At 32.3% G+C, this 13,532-nt stretch overlaps 1 protein-coding gene across 5 annotated transcripts in view; it reads left to right on the top strand.

Moving 5' to 3' along the window:
• The window catches only part of SUPT3H (SPT3 homolog, SAGA and STAGA complex component), a 449,170-nt gene that overhangs the window by 222,519 nt on the left and 213,119 nt on the right, over nt 1-13,532 (top strand). The gene's annotated exons all lie outside the window — the stretch shown is intronic.

Genomic DNA, 13,532 nt, shown 5'->3' with positions numbered 1-13,532 from the left:
CTGTTCCAGGAGCTAATCCAGGATAACACACTGTAGTGAGCTGTCATGTCTTTGTGGTCTTCTATCTGTGATAGTTCCTCAGTCTTTCTTTAAAGTCTTTCATGACCTTGACATTTTTGAAAAGTACTAGACAATTATTCTGTAGAATGCTCTTCTTTGTCAATTGGTCTAATGTTTTCTTATGGTTAGAATGTGGCTATGCCTTTTTGTCAAGAATACCACAGAAGTGATGGGCTTTTCTCACTGTATCATATCAGTGGGTTCATGTTGTTGATGTGTTGTTTGTGATCTTAAATTAACCTTGATAACTTGGGTAAAGTGGTATATGTTGACTTTTTCCACTATAGTGAAGTTTTTTTTTTTTTTTCATTTTGTTGTTAATAAATGTCTTGTGGGAGATATTTTGTTACTATGCAAATACTGTTTCTCTGAAAAATTTTGCCTATTAATTTTAACATTCATCAGTGGGTGTAGTCTGAGACCGTTATTACTGTGGTATTTGCATAGTAATGATTTTCTATTTTCTTCTTTCCTTTTATCTTTTAATTGCAGTTATTCTGAAAGAAATAGCTATTCTTTATCACCATTTATTTATTAAATTTTTAATGTACGTATGTATGGACTAATGTGTATTTAAATTTTATTCTTTTGTTCATTATGCAGTAATACTATTATTTATTTTTATTTCTCAAGTTGTTTCAGTGTTGGCCACTAGGAACGCTTTCATGTCCTTTCCTCATTTTTCTATCAAGTTTTTGGTCCTGTGTCTCATAAATATTAGGTATATCAGTCCTTTGTTTGTGGCATATGATACAAATATATTCTTCTTCTGTGTCAGTTACAGTTATCTTTTGACTTTGTTTTTATGAGCTTTGGGGAGGTATACAAGTATTTTTATTTTAATGTAGTCAAATGCATCAATCTTTTATTTCCTTTGGATTTTGAGTTATAGTTAGGAACACTTTTCTTATACTGAGTTTAAAGAGAAGTTCATCCATATTGTTTTCTAGTACCTGTATGGTTTCATTTTTAACATTTAGATTCCTAACCATTTGTGGTTTATTCTTGTTATTGTGTGAGATATGGATCTAACTATAGATTTTTCCAAATGACTACCCAGTTATACCATCATCATTTATTAAAAAGTATCTACTTTCCCTAATGATTTGAGATGCCTCCTTTATCATTACTAAATTAGCATATGTATTGGGGTCTATTTCTGATTTTATATTCTATACCAATGGTTTATTTGTCTACGCATGTGCTAATACAACATTTTAAATTATATTGGTTTTATGGTATATCTTAAAGATTGTTACAGCTAGACGCCCCTTCTAATTTTTCTCAGTGTGTTCCTGATTATTCTTATATGTTTATTTTTCCATGTGAACATTAGTATTGAATTTTCTAGCTCCATAAAATAACTTGCTGGTATTTTTATGGGGATTGTGTGCATTTATAAATCAATTTAAAGAGAACTGCATCTTAATGTTGAGTCAGCCTAAGAAAAAGGAATGTCTACATTTTTTCAAGACTATTTTTGTGTCTTACATGAGTGTTTTAACATTTCTTTTTATAGGTTTCACGTATTTCTTGTTAGATATATTCCTAAGTATTTAACCTTCTTATTTGCTATTGCAAATAGGCTTTCTGTATAATTACATAATGGCTGAAAACGTCTGGAATTTACTAAAATACATAAATCTATAGATTTAAGAAGCAGAGCAAACTCCAAAAAGGATGAGCCCAAAGAAATGCATGTTCAAACTGCTGACTATGAACGGCATAATATAAATTTTAAAAGCACCCAGATTTATTACCATAGGGGAACAATGATTTGAAAGACAGCAGAATTTTCATGAAAATATGGAGACTAGAAGGAAATAGCACAACAGTTTTAAAGTACTGGATTCCCTTTTCTCTACATCCTCACCAGCACTTGTTATCTCATGTCTTTTTCATAATAGCCATTCTAACAAGCGTTGGCCTAAAACATACACGTAGATCAGTGGAACAGAATAAGAGCCCTGAAATAACCCACATATATGGTCAATTAATTTATGAGAAAGCAGTCAAAATTGGAGAGCCACATGCAAAAGAATAAAACTAGATGCTCTTTTACACTGTACACATAAATTAACTCAAAATGGATTAAAGACTTAAATGTAAGGCCTACAACCATGAAATGCCTAGAAGAAAACATAAGCACTAAGCTCCTTGACATAGGTCTTGGCGATGATTTTTTGAATCTGACCCCAAAAACGAAAGCAAAAATAAACAAGTGAGACTACATCAAACTAAAAAGCTTGTGCACAGCAAAGGAAACCATCAACAAAATGAAAAGGTAACCTACTGAATGGAGGAAAATGTCTGCAAATCATATATCTGATAAGGGGCTAATATTCAAAATATATGAAGAAGTCATACAACTCAATAGTAAAAAATAAACAATTAATAAATGGGCAGACGATCTGAATAGACACTTTTCCAAAGAAGACAGACAGCTGGCCAACATGTACCTGAAAAGATGCTCACCATCATTAGCCATCAGGGAAATGCAAATCAAAACCAAATGAGAGATCACCTCACACTTGTCAGAATGACTGTCATCAAAAAGACTAAAAATAGCAAGTGATGGTGAGGATGTGGAGTAAGGGAGCCCTTGTGCGTTGTTGGATTGTGCATTTGTGCAGCCACTATGGAAAGCAGTATGGAGGTTTCTCAGAAAATTAAAGACAGAACTACCATATCATCCAGCAAGTCCAATTCTGGGTATTTATCCAAAGAAATGAAAATACTAACTCAAAAAGATGTATGCATGCCCATGTTTGTGGCAGCATTATTTGTAGTAGCCAAGATATGGAAACAACCTACGTATCCATCTCTGGATGAATGGGTAAAGAGATTGTGGTATGACTATGCAGTGGAATATTACTGAGCCATAAGAAATAATGAAACATTGCCATTTGCAATACCGTGAGTGGACCTCAAGGATATTATGCCAAGTGAAGTAAGACAGACATAGAAAGACAAATACCATATGAGCCCTTTTATATGTGGAATCTAAAAGAAAAACAAATCAACTTCATAGAAACAAACAGATTGGTGGTTGCCAGAGGCAGGGGGTGGAGTGGGATGAACTGTTTTTTAGTTTAAATAAATTGAATTTAAAAATTTTTTTAAATAAATTAATTTTTAAACTTTATGGTAACTGGTAATGCTGATATTCACAGGGAGAGATGGGGGTTTTGACAAGAGGTATCTAGCCTGGAATTCTTGTTTTTGTATATACATGTCTATATAAAAGTATATGTTAAATCTTTCATAGGATTCAAATAAATATATTTAATATATTTATTAAATTTAATTGAGGAAAGTAAGCATCAGAATAGAGGTAAAAAACTCTTGGAGTATGCATAGCTGTAGCATAGAATCTGGTTTTACTTGCACTATATTAAGATACAAATTTAGTTGCCAACATTTTAAAATTAGATCACTTTTACATAAAAACTTAGGATTTCTGGCTATTCTTGAAAGATTAAAATTGGAATGTTTGACAGCATAGGTATGTCTTTTAATATGGAAATCTGAGCTCAGGAGCCACTTCTACCTGGTTTTTACCAGGCCGGCTTCGTTTGCTTAACCAGGAAAGTATTCAGTGTTAATGGATTTATATAGCATATTGTTGCTGTATTTCCCATATCCATCTTCAATTTCAATTTTTCAAGAAAACATACTTTTTAATTTTGGAAGAAAATGATGTTTTTTAAAGGAATTTTAGTTTTCCTCAAAAGCTGTGGAAACAGTGTTATGTATGTCACAGAAGTTCATAGACAAATATAATAAGGAGGTTGTTTTTATGTGATATACTTTTTCCCCCTATGACTTTGCTCTGTTAATGCCAGAGTGATCTGTCAAAGTGCTTTGATAGTGTACTATCAAAGGGAATACACAACTTATAGAAGAAATAAAAAGCATTTAGATTCTTGCTACAGCCTATTTAGAAGGGAAGAAAGTGATTCCACTCTTACAACCTCTGTGGTGCTGTGTCTCCTGTTCAAAAAGCACCTTTAAGTACTGGGGTAGTGAGCTAGAACTTCAGTTGACTCGTTCCTTCCTCAACTGCCGGCCCTTAATACCTTAATCTAAAACTTTAAAGGGGAAGAAAATCCATTCTTCAGTCTCTTGGATCATTTTGCCAGCGGTTGCGTGTTGTTTCATTTGGGAAGAGGTTTTCTTTAAATCTTTTGTCTCTTGTTTCTTGGACCTGTGATTCCCATTTGAGACCTGTGTCCTCTCATCCTACCCCTGATTCTTTCTCAATTCTTCAGCCAGGCCTGCCTTCCAGTCTGAGTGATTCCACCTAACTCTACTCTGTTCCACTTGCTAGGTTGTGACCAGCTCAGGCCCCAGTTAACTGTTCTTCACTGGAGTTCTGCGTGAGGATTATAGAATATGTTAAATCATGAAAACATATAATTTAAAATCTATATAAAGCTTTTCACTTTATTCAAGAACAAGTTAGAATATTAAAGTCATAGGATTTTAAAGTTGAATTATACTTCAGAAATTATTTGTTATATAATAGTTTGAACCAAATGAAATTGCCTTTTTTGTAAGTCATGAATGGTTGAATATCAGCAGTTTTATGATTCAGTGCAATACTAATTAGTTGTCACTAGAGAGAGTTTTCAAAACTTTTAATTTTCTTATTTTGTAAAATAACAATACTAATATTTACTTTTTACAGTGGTTATAGAGGGTCATAAAAATTAGATATATTGTATATTAAAGACTTAGTGAAGTTTCTGAGGCATAGTACCCTTTCTCTAAGTTAGTAGTAGTAAATGGTTACTAGCGTGATTAATTCTAAGATAACAGGGCTATTTAATGGCATGATTTACATTAGAATTGGATTGAAAAAATCCATTGAAATGCTCTTTCAAATTTTCCAGAAAGATGCAAACATTTTCATATCCTAAGCTTCCCTCTTCTCCCACTCCACAGGGTGAGCTACATCTATTTGAAATAGGTAAAGATTTATGCCAACTTGAAATTGTGTGATAGAGTTGCTATTATGATACTGTCAATAATAATATCCTTTCAAGTTCCAAAACTGTCATGACATCTGATGGCTGTATAGCTGCTTTCATTTTTTTATTCATTCAAAATTAAATATCAGAGGACCCTCGTCATTGTATGCACAAAGTATAACTATCTACCATTCCATTTCAGAACATATTGGATTTTCACTATATAATCTACCAGGCAACTAGTAAGCTCCTCAATTTGTTGTACTGTTTTCACATCAAAACCACTTTCTCAGGGTTATTCTAATAGTCTTTAGTTATGAAAATTAATAACATATTTATATATGTCAAAAGTGATTGCTTAAGTCTCCCATCTGGATTAGCATACACTGAGTCATCCCTTCCTCCACCCCACTTACTTGTAATGCTTTTTAATTCGACAGTTTATCTTCCTGGTAGAAGGATCTCATGCAAGGCAATGTTCAGTCCTCATCACCACTTCTGTGGGGCTGTCACTTATGTCACCTCAGTAATGGTTTATGAATATGTTTTAAAATAGCAATAGAATTTCCTGTGCAGAACTTCAGTTATAAGGGTTATAAAAATAGGACAAACTAATATAATTTGTGATTGCATAAAGTAAAGGAAGTAGAGGTACCATGGGGACCTAATGAATCACAGAATGGAAACAGTCTTTTAGCTGACTAAACATTCAGACTTTGTACTAAGTCAGAGCGTGGATATGTAACTCAGCAAACCGGAACACACCACTCTGTGTTTACATGGATGGGACAGAGAAATTCACAAATACCATCTGGGAAAAAATTCTTGGCTTATTTGTCTGTTTCTACTGTAGAGTAAATGAAGTACCACATATTTAGCATAAACAGACTGAAAGCACACCTGCTTTGTGGAATATACACACACATGTGCACACATATACACACACAGCATTGTTCAAAATGTAGAACATTGTATGTCTTGAAAAGTGATTCCTTTCCTTCCTTTTTGCTTCTTTTTAAAGAGTGTATTGTGGAAAATTTACTAATTGCTTTGAATAGCACTTGTTTCTGATCGATTGCTCTTAATATTTTCTGTTACTTAGCTGGATTTTCCCTCATATTACTACCTCATACCTCAAGAAATAGTATTGTATCTTCTCTTTTTTAAGAAATAATGTTTGTATTGCAGATGACAGATATTTAGTTTTTAATCTGTGACACAAAATGGGCATATTCTAAGTAGATCGCCTCTTTAGCTACGTTTTCCCCGCCAATTCTCCTGGGTAATTTGCTACAGGCATAACCTAGAGGACCAACCAGGAAAGAATTTCCAGTCCTTTCCCAACTCTCAGCATGTCTTCTTTTTCTTCCTGTAGTATATTCTACTAATAGTCAATTGTTCAACTCTTCAAGGTAAGAGAATCTCAGAGTACAAATTGTTTATAGTTCCAAGTAACTTAAAAGCACTGTTTCATATTATTATACATGGTTTTCTTAGCAGAGGTATAGAACAGTGTCTTCCCTCCTTTCCATGTGTGTCAAGGCTTTTCCTTTAGTGTTCTTCATTTATTGCTGCCGGTCAGCTAGTATCCTGTTACCTAACTTAAGCTAAGCTCTGCTGGCTACTTGGATCCTATGCCAAGTTTGGATTTCTGACCTGTGCTGAAACTCAGTTCTGGCTGCAGCTCCTATTAAATGCCTAATGTGTAGTTTCCAAGAATTTCAGATTTACCAAAGACATGCAGACCATTCATAAAATACCCTCTCTGCAGACTGAGTTGCATCAGTTAATTAAAATAGGTACAGATTTGTGCCAACTGGAAATTGTGTGACTGAATTGATATTATATGCTGTCAATAATATGCTTTTGATAGTACCCATTTTTGCAGTTCAAAAAATAATATAATTTTTGATGGCTGTATAGCTACTTTTATTTCTCTATTTACTCACAGTTAAATATCAGAAAAATCACTTTGTTTTATACACAGAATATAATTATCTACCATTCTACTTAAAAGTCATACTGGGTTTTCACTATATGAATTTATCAGCCAAGTAGCAAACCATGCAATCTGTTGAATTCTGTGTATATGAATTGGTTGTCAAAGTTATTCTCATAATCTTTATGAAAACTAGTAAAGAATAAACTTAATATGTGTGAGGAGTAACTATCTAACCTCCCATCTGGATTAGCAGGCACTGAGTTTCTCCTCCCCTATCTGTTTGTTCTTCTAATGCCTTTTACTTTGGCAAGTATCTCCCAACTACTGTATTCTCCTTCATCGCATTTTGTGTTCTGTTCTGTATCTGAACCAAGAGACTTGTTTTCAGACTCCTGTTCTTCAGTACCTTTTCCAAGGTCTTTGAAAGTCTTTTATTTATTCATAGCCCTATATCTTCTTTTCCGAGAGATGCTGTTTCTCTTGATTAGTGTGGAGATTATGTAGAGAAGAAGGAAATAAAAGTTAGTTCATATCTACTATGTGCCAACCAGTCTCCTAAACATTTTTTATATATTATTTTATTGTAGATACATAGGCCATTTTCCAGGTTTAAAAAAATAACAGCTATTATTTCTATGTAGCTTTCTAACGTAGTTTAACCCAATTTGACATGGCCTTATGTGTTATATAGATATCATTAGACAGCTTTATTTATTTCCCAGATCCAAGTATTATATATTAGTCTACACATGAAGAATATGTAACAGTTTTTTTTTAAGTATGTTTTTTATCCCTTCAGATATTCACATTCATCCTGATGTTTTATTAGGGGTTTTATTTTACTGACTGTGATAGGGAACCATTTGTTTATGCTTATAATTTCAAATGTTCTAGTCATTTTTATATCTCTCGATGAATTTATAAATCACATTCTGTTTCCTAAGAATGCACTAACTCTCCTTAGATACTTCTCTGGAGTAAGTGGTTCTGAAATTCTAAGTGATGTAGATAATCTGAAATTCAAAAGATATTATTTATGTTTGAAGACTGATATAAAATTGACTTCAGATTTTTAAAGTGAATGGAAAGAGGAATAAGGTCCATCAAATAAATGTGTCAATTAGAAAAGGCTTAAGAGAACATGTTAAGAATGTTTTGAGACTAACTTTGAAAGTAATGTTTTATTATTAGTAGAGTCTTACTGACTTTGCACTTCTAATCCAGCTAAGAATCTGACAGTAAGCGACAGAAAGGCAATAGACACTACTGTAATCATGCTCATTGCTCAGAGTGGGTTTAATCTAAAAGTTTATATATTTTTCTTTTTCACAGTAGAGTAGATGCAGGAGAATGGTGTGGAGGCAGGTGCTGATAAGAAGCAGCAAGAAGTTGGGAGAGTGTAGGAGCTAAGAGGGAAATGATTGCTAAAAAACACAACTACACAAAATTATAGTATCTAATTGGTCTAGGAGAACAATTTATAAATTATATTTCAGAAAATATGCATTTAAATACCTAACGTCTCCTAATACATTTCTTTGGTTGTAGAGACCATCACTCATATACAGCCAGTATATTGATTGATATTCATTTTGAAGGCTTGAAACAATTAGAAAAAATTGATACATTCAGGATACTCTTTGATAGTAAAGATAGTGTGTGATACACTTAGAAAGATGTCTCTCAATAATAAAGTTTATTTTTTTTAATCTGGAAATTTAGTTATATATAATATAGCATATATTTCTTAAAAGATCAAAAAACTTTTTTCCCTAAAACTTTGTATAAAGATTCCTTGATTTAGTAATGTCCTTAAGAAATTTTTAAAAGTATATTTTCTTTTTAAACTTTCAATTATGCATACTTTGAGAATGACATCTCTTATAATAAACATTTTACTTAATATTTGCGATAAACCTGGATAGTTAGAAAATATTTTGTAGGTGTGGAAACTGTAGAACAGAAAGATTAAGCAATTTGGCAAAAGTCGCACAGTTTATAAAATAGGAGATGTGAAATTCAAGTAGTTTCTTTTTCAGAGAGTTTGAGGAGTCTTTAGGATGAAAAATTCTGATTCTTTTATTCTGGTACTTACTGACTGAATTTACTGTGTATCTCTAAGGTCCCTTCTACTTTTGAGTATTCTGTGGTTCTCTGTAGTGAAAGTATTGATTTCAGAATAGATTCATATTTTGCAGAGGGTTTATGGAGAATAGTGAACAAAAAGAAATGGTTAGAAAAGAGAAGCCCCAAGAAAAGTAAGTAGAACCTTCTTTTGGTGTGGAAAATACAAATTCAATATCAAGTATCTTATAAAGATAAACTGTATTTTAAGTCTATAAAGAGAAAAAGTAACATTCTTCAATGTGAGAAATGGTCGTAATATCCAGCAAAACATTTTGGGCATAATGAATAATTTTATAACATTAAAGTAGGCATCATTTGATAGGTCTCTGGACAAAGGTAATTAAATGTTAAGAAAGAAGAGATTAAAGCATACTCAAAAAAGATACTTAAGATATTGTGAACTTTTCTGGAAATTTACCATTTGCTGCTTGCGTTGGTCATTGGCTTCAACAAGAAAAGTTTTAGATGTTGTCAGGAGTAGAATTCCTATTTTTAAATATCATATAAATTGCCCAGAGCTTGCATTTTATGCCAAGAAATCAAATTTAGCCATTGGTTTATATGAAATCACCTTGATCAAGCCATGTGGATTTCCCACTGGAATATAATTGTTTCTTAAATGTATTCTGTAGAAAGGGATGAAAAAGAAGGTTGGCACTGGATATTCAAGGTCATTGAATTTCAAACTGAGGAATTTTTATGTAATTCTATAGATTGCTGGGGATATTGAAAATTTTAGAAAGTGGCACAGTCAGGAAAGTGAATAAATATTCACTTTTATTTTTTATTTATTATTCACAATTTTTATTGTGAATAAAAATTCACAATAAATATTCACAGAAAGTGAATAAATAACCTGGCTGTTTTATATAAGGTAGTGAAAGACTCAAGATGCCACTTCCAGAGAGGTCTGTTTGAAGAAGGATGTTGAAGTATTTAGGCGAGAGATATTACTACCTCTGAGTTGGATGGTGACAGGTTTCTGAACTGCATTTGCCATCTGTAAACAGTAATCCACTATGGCTGTAAATTAAATCCTGTATCTGTAAGAATAAACAAATTCAAAACAATATATCAATCAAATCCATTATGACGGACATCAGTGTTTGAGTAAAAAACAGGTAGAAGTTCTGAGTTCTGAGTACATTTAGATGTACCAATTTGGCATATTCTCACTTACTAGTCTTTGTTCTAAATGTGACTCTCCTGGTTACTTTTGCAAAACCCACAAGAGCTTTTGAACCTTCAGCTGGGAAATGCTGGTAGAGTGGAAAGCTTTTGAAGACAGACATCCCTGGGTTTGAATTTTGGCTTCCTTCATAACTTGCTAGTTATGCATTATTGAGCATTACTTCTTAATCCCTTTGAGTCCTGGTTTACTCATCTGTAGGAATTTACCTACCTCGTAGGCATTATATAAGATGATGTACATAAATGGCTTAGCACTCATCGACACTGTTGATAAAAACATGATTTAATTAATGTCAGCCAAAATTCTAATCAAAAAACTATACAATTGGAGTGACACAGTGTTAAGGGCAAAGACACTAAAGAGCCAGAAGAGAGCTTGAAGAATCATATGCTGTATGTATTTCTGGGGCCACTTTCCTGGCTTTGAATGTCACACTATATACAGTTCTGTCTTGATTTCTCCTACTTCTACTTCTCACTCCTGGTATGCTTTAGATGTCTTAAAATTCTTAGATGTCAGTTTAGATCATTTGTTATATGTGAATTTCCCTGTTCTTCCTTGTCTGTTCCCATCTAACTTTATGTCCCTGAGAAGAAACCATCAGATACAGAGTGGTTTAAATTGCCTTTGTTTGAATCCTGGGACCTAGAAGGCTTTTCCATAAGCTTCATGCTTTCTCCTCTTATGACTGCAGTTCAAATAGAACTTAACTGTCAGTGAAACAAGAGTTTCTCCATCAAATACTTGAATGTTCTCCTAAATGATTTTTTGAGTCCCAACATTTTGTATTTTAGTGATGACTACTATGTTTAGTTTTTTCCTTTCCCCCAAATGAATGACTTTCAGAATATTGTATGAAAAAGTTTCCCAACATGCTTGAAAAACACATGGAAAGATTTACTAAGTAGATAGTAACATGGAGTTTGAGAGATAAGACAGAGAAGTGGATAAATGGGTAGGTGAGAGAGGATTCAGAGGACAGAAAAGAGAGTTCAAGCCCCCAAAGTGACCAGTGTGCTAATGAGTATAGATTTATTATATAATTATTTTGGGGCCTAAATCAGGTATTTACTATGAATATACTTTATAAAATATGAGACACTATATTTTATGATTATTGCTAATAATAATATTTTCAAAACCTATTTTGAAAATCTTTACCCTGAAGAGTCTATAGAGAAAGCTTTTTATCTGAAATATTGTTATAGTTAATAGATGCAGTTTTTATTATCAGTATTAGCATTCATAGTTAAGTTATAACCTCTAGGTACCAAAATTTGGGGAGAGTCAATCATCCTTCCTGTGTTCTTTTCTCTGTGAATTGACCCTTTAAGCATCTTAACTTGTAATGCCTTGGTATTTATGTAGGAGACTTCGGGGAAAAAGTTAAAATTCAGTATTTTCAAATTAATCATCCAGCATTGTTTTTTTAAATAATTGTTTTCTACCAGCTAAAGTCATGCAACATAATACTTCCATACTTATACCGGTATTTAACACCATTCTTCAAAATATGTATTCTTAAAAGTAAAAGTACTTTCTGTGCTTTATGTAACTGAAGTTACAAAAGACTTGTAACTTCTAATAATCAGCTTAATCTGATCTTAAACTCTTGATGGTTTTGGAACAGGAATTTTTGTTTTAAAGAGCTTGTTAAATGAATTATGCAATTATAAGTAAATGTGGTCACAGCTGTTTTTGATTTCTTTGTTATACACCTGATTGGAAACAAGTTTTTAAAAATATTTTTCCATTTCTTACACTGACACCTAGTGTTCACTATTCCTGATATCTTGAATATCGAAATTTAGTTATTAATAGCTCTGGAACTAGAATTACATTAAAACTTCTTTTTTTTTTTTTTTAGCAGTGCACCTGTTCACAGACCAATAACTCCTATTTTCAACATCAGTGAGACAGAATTTTTTCTAGTTATGTATGTGACACCATTATGAATCAATTGCTGAGACTATTTTGAACACAGCAAAGCTCAAAGAAGCATGGAGTTTTAGAGGTGAAAGGAACTTGAGGGGGTTTTTAAAACCAAGATTCTTAAGACCCCAGTGCTTTGTTATGTACACAATTCCTTCAAGTCCAAGTGGATGGTTTTGTTTCTGTGAGTTTTGTTCCTTGGTGATAGAGGTAACAAATCAGATTTAATCATGTAAGCATTTAAGATTTGATATTAGTAGTTGACCAGGAAATAAGACTGAGTTGTTTTTGATTTTTTTTATTGAGGTATAATTGGCATAGAACATTATATTAGGTGTACAACATAATGATTCAATATTTGTATATATAGCAAAATGATCACCACAGTAAGTCTAGTTAACATTCGTCACCATACATAGTTAAAAAAAATTTTTTTTCTTGTGATGAGGACTTTTAAGATATACTCTCTTAGCAACTTTCCAATTTGCGACACAGTATTATTAACTATGGTCACCATGCTGTACAGTTTCTAATTTTTGTAATGGGTGACCTTGTGATGTTATGTGTTTACTATTTCCTGTGACTTCCTAAGGATGATTTTAAGTACTCCAGCCTTTCTGGTAATATACTTTAAAGATCTAGAAGGTTAGTATCAGATTATCTGCAATTAAGTGAAAATGTATATATAAGTTGGAGAAAATTTATTTATGCAGTAAGCATAAACCAGAAATCCAGGTGACCAGTGCACATAGTGAAATTTGTTCATTTCATTTTTTATATTTTTTATTAAAGTAGGGAATGATATTGGTAAAATGAAAATTTTAAAGAAGCTTGAACATGTAATTTGCTTAAGTATTTACAAAGTCAGTGACAAGAGTAAATTTCAAGTCATTTCTAATTTAATTTGCTACAAACTTCAGAGTATTTGAATATAGAAATGTATCTTTCAATGGAGTATATAATTTTCTCGTAAGTAAAAGTCAAACATTTTAAATATAGGAGATAATCATAATTGAATTAGATTTATTGTTAGTAATAGTTATGATGTTTCTAGGTAATCTAAGAACTCTGAGAGGGGAACTCTGTCACATAAGCTGTTGTTTTATATATAATTTATATTTATTATGTAATATTTATAATTTACATTTATCATCTGCTATTTGATAGATACTGTTTTTGATGCTTGAGATAAGTGTCTAATGAGGTCTTCATTCATGTTGTTTTGGTTAACAGAAATGATAAGAATAAAGAAATGTAGAAAGAAATTACAAAAGAATTTTGATTACCATTTCTTCATTTTTAATAA

This window comes from Lagenorhynchus albirostris, chromosome 10 (assembly GCF_949774975.1).
Source record: "Lagenorhynchus albirostris chromosome 10, mLagAlb1.1, whole genome shotgun sequence".
NCBI lineage: Eukaryota > Metazoa > Chordata > Mammalia > Artiodactyla > Delphinidae > Lagenorhynchus > Lagenorhynchus albirostris.
Note: the sequence above shows the minus strand (reverse complement) of the source record. Positions and strands in the feature narration are given on the sequence as shown.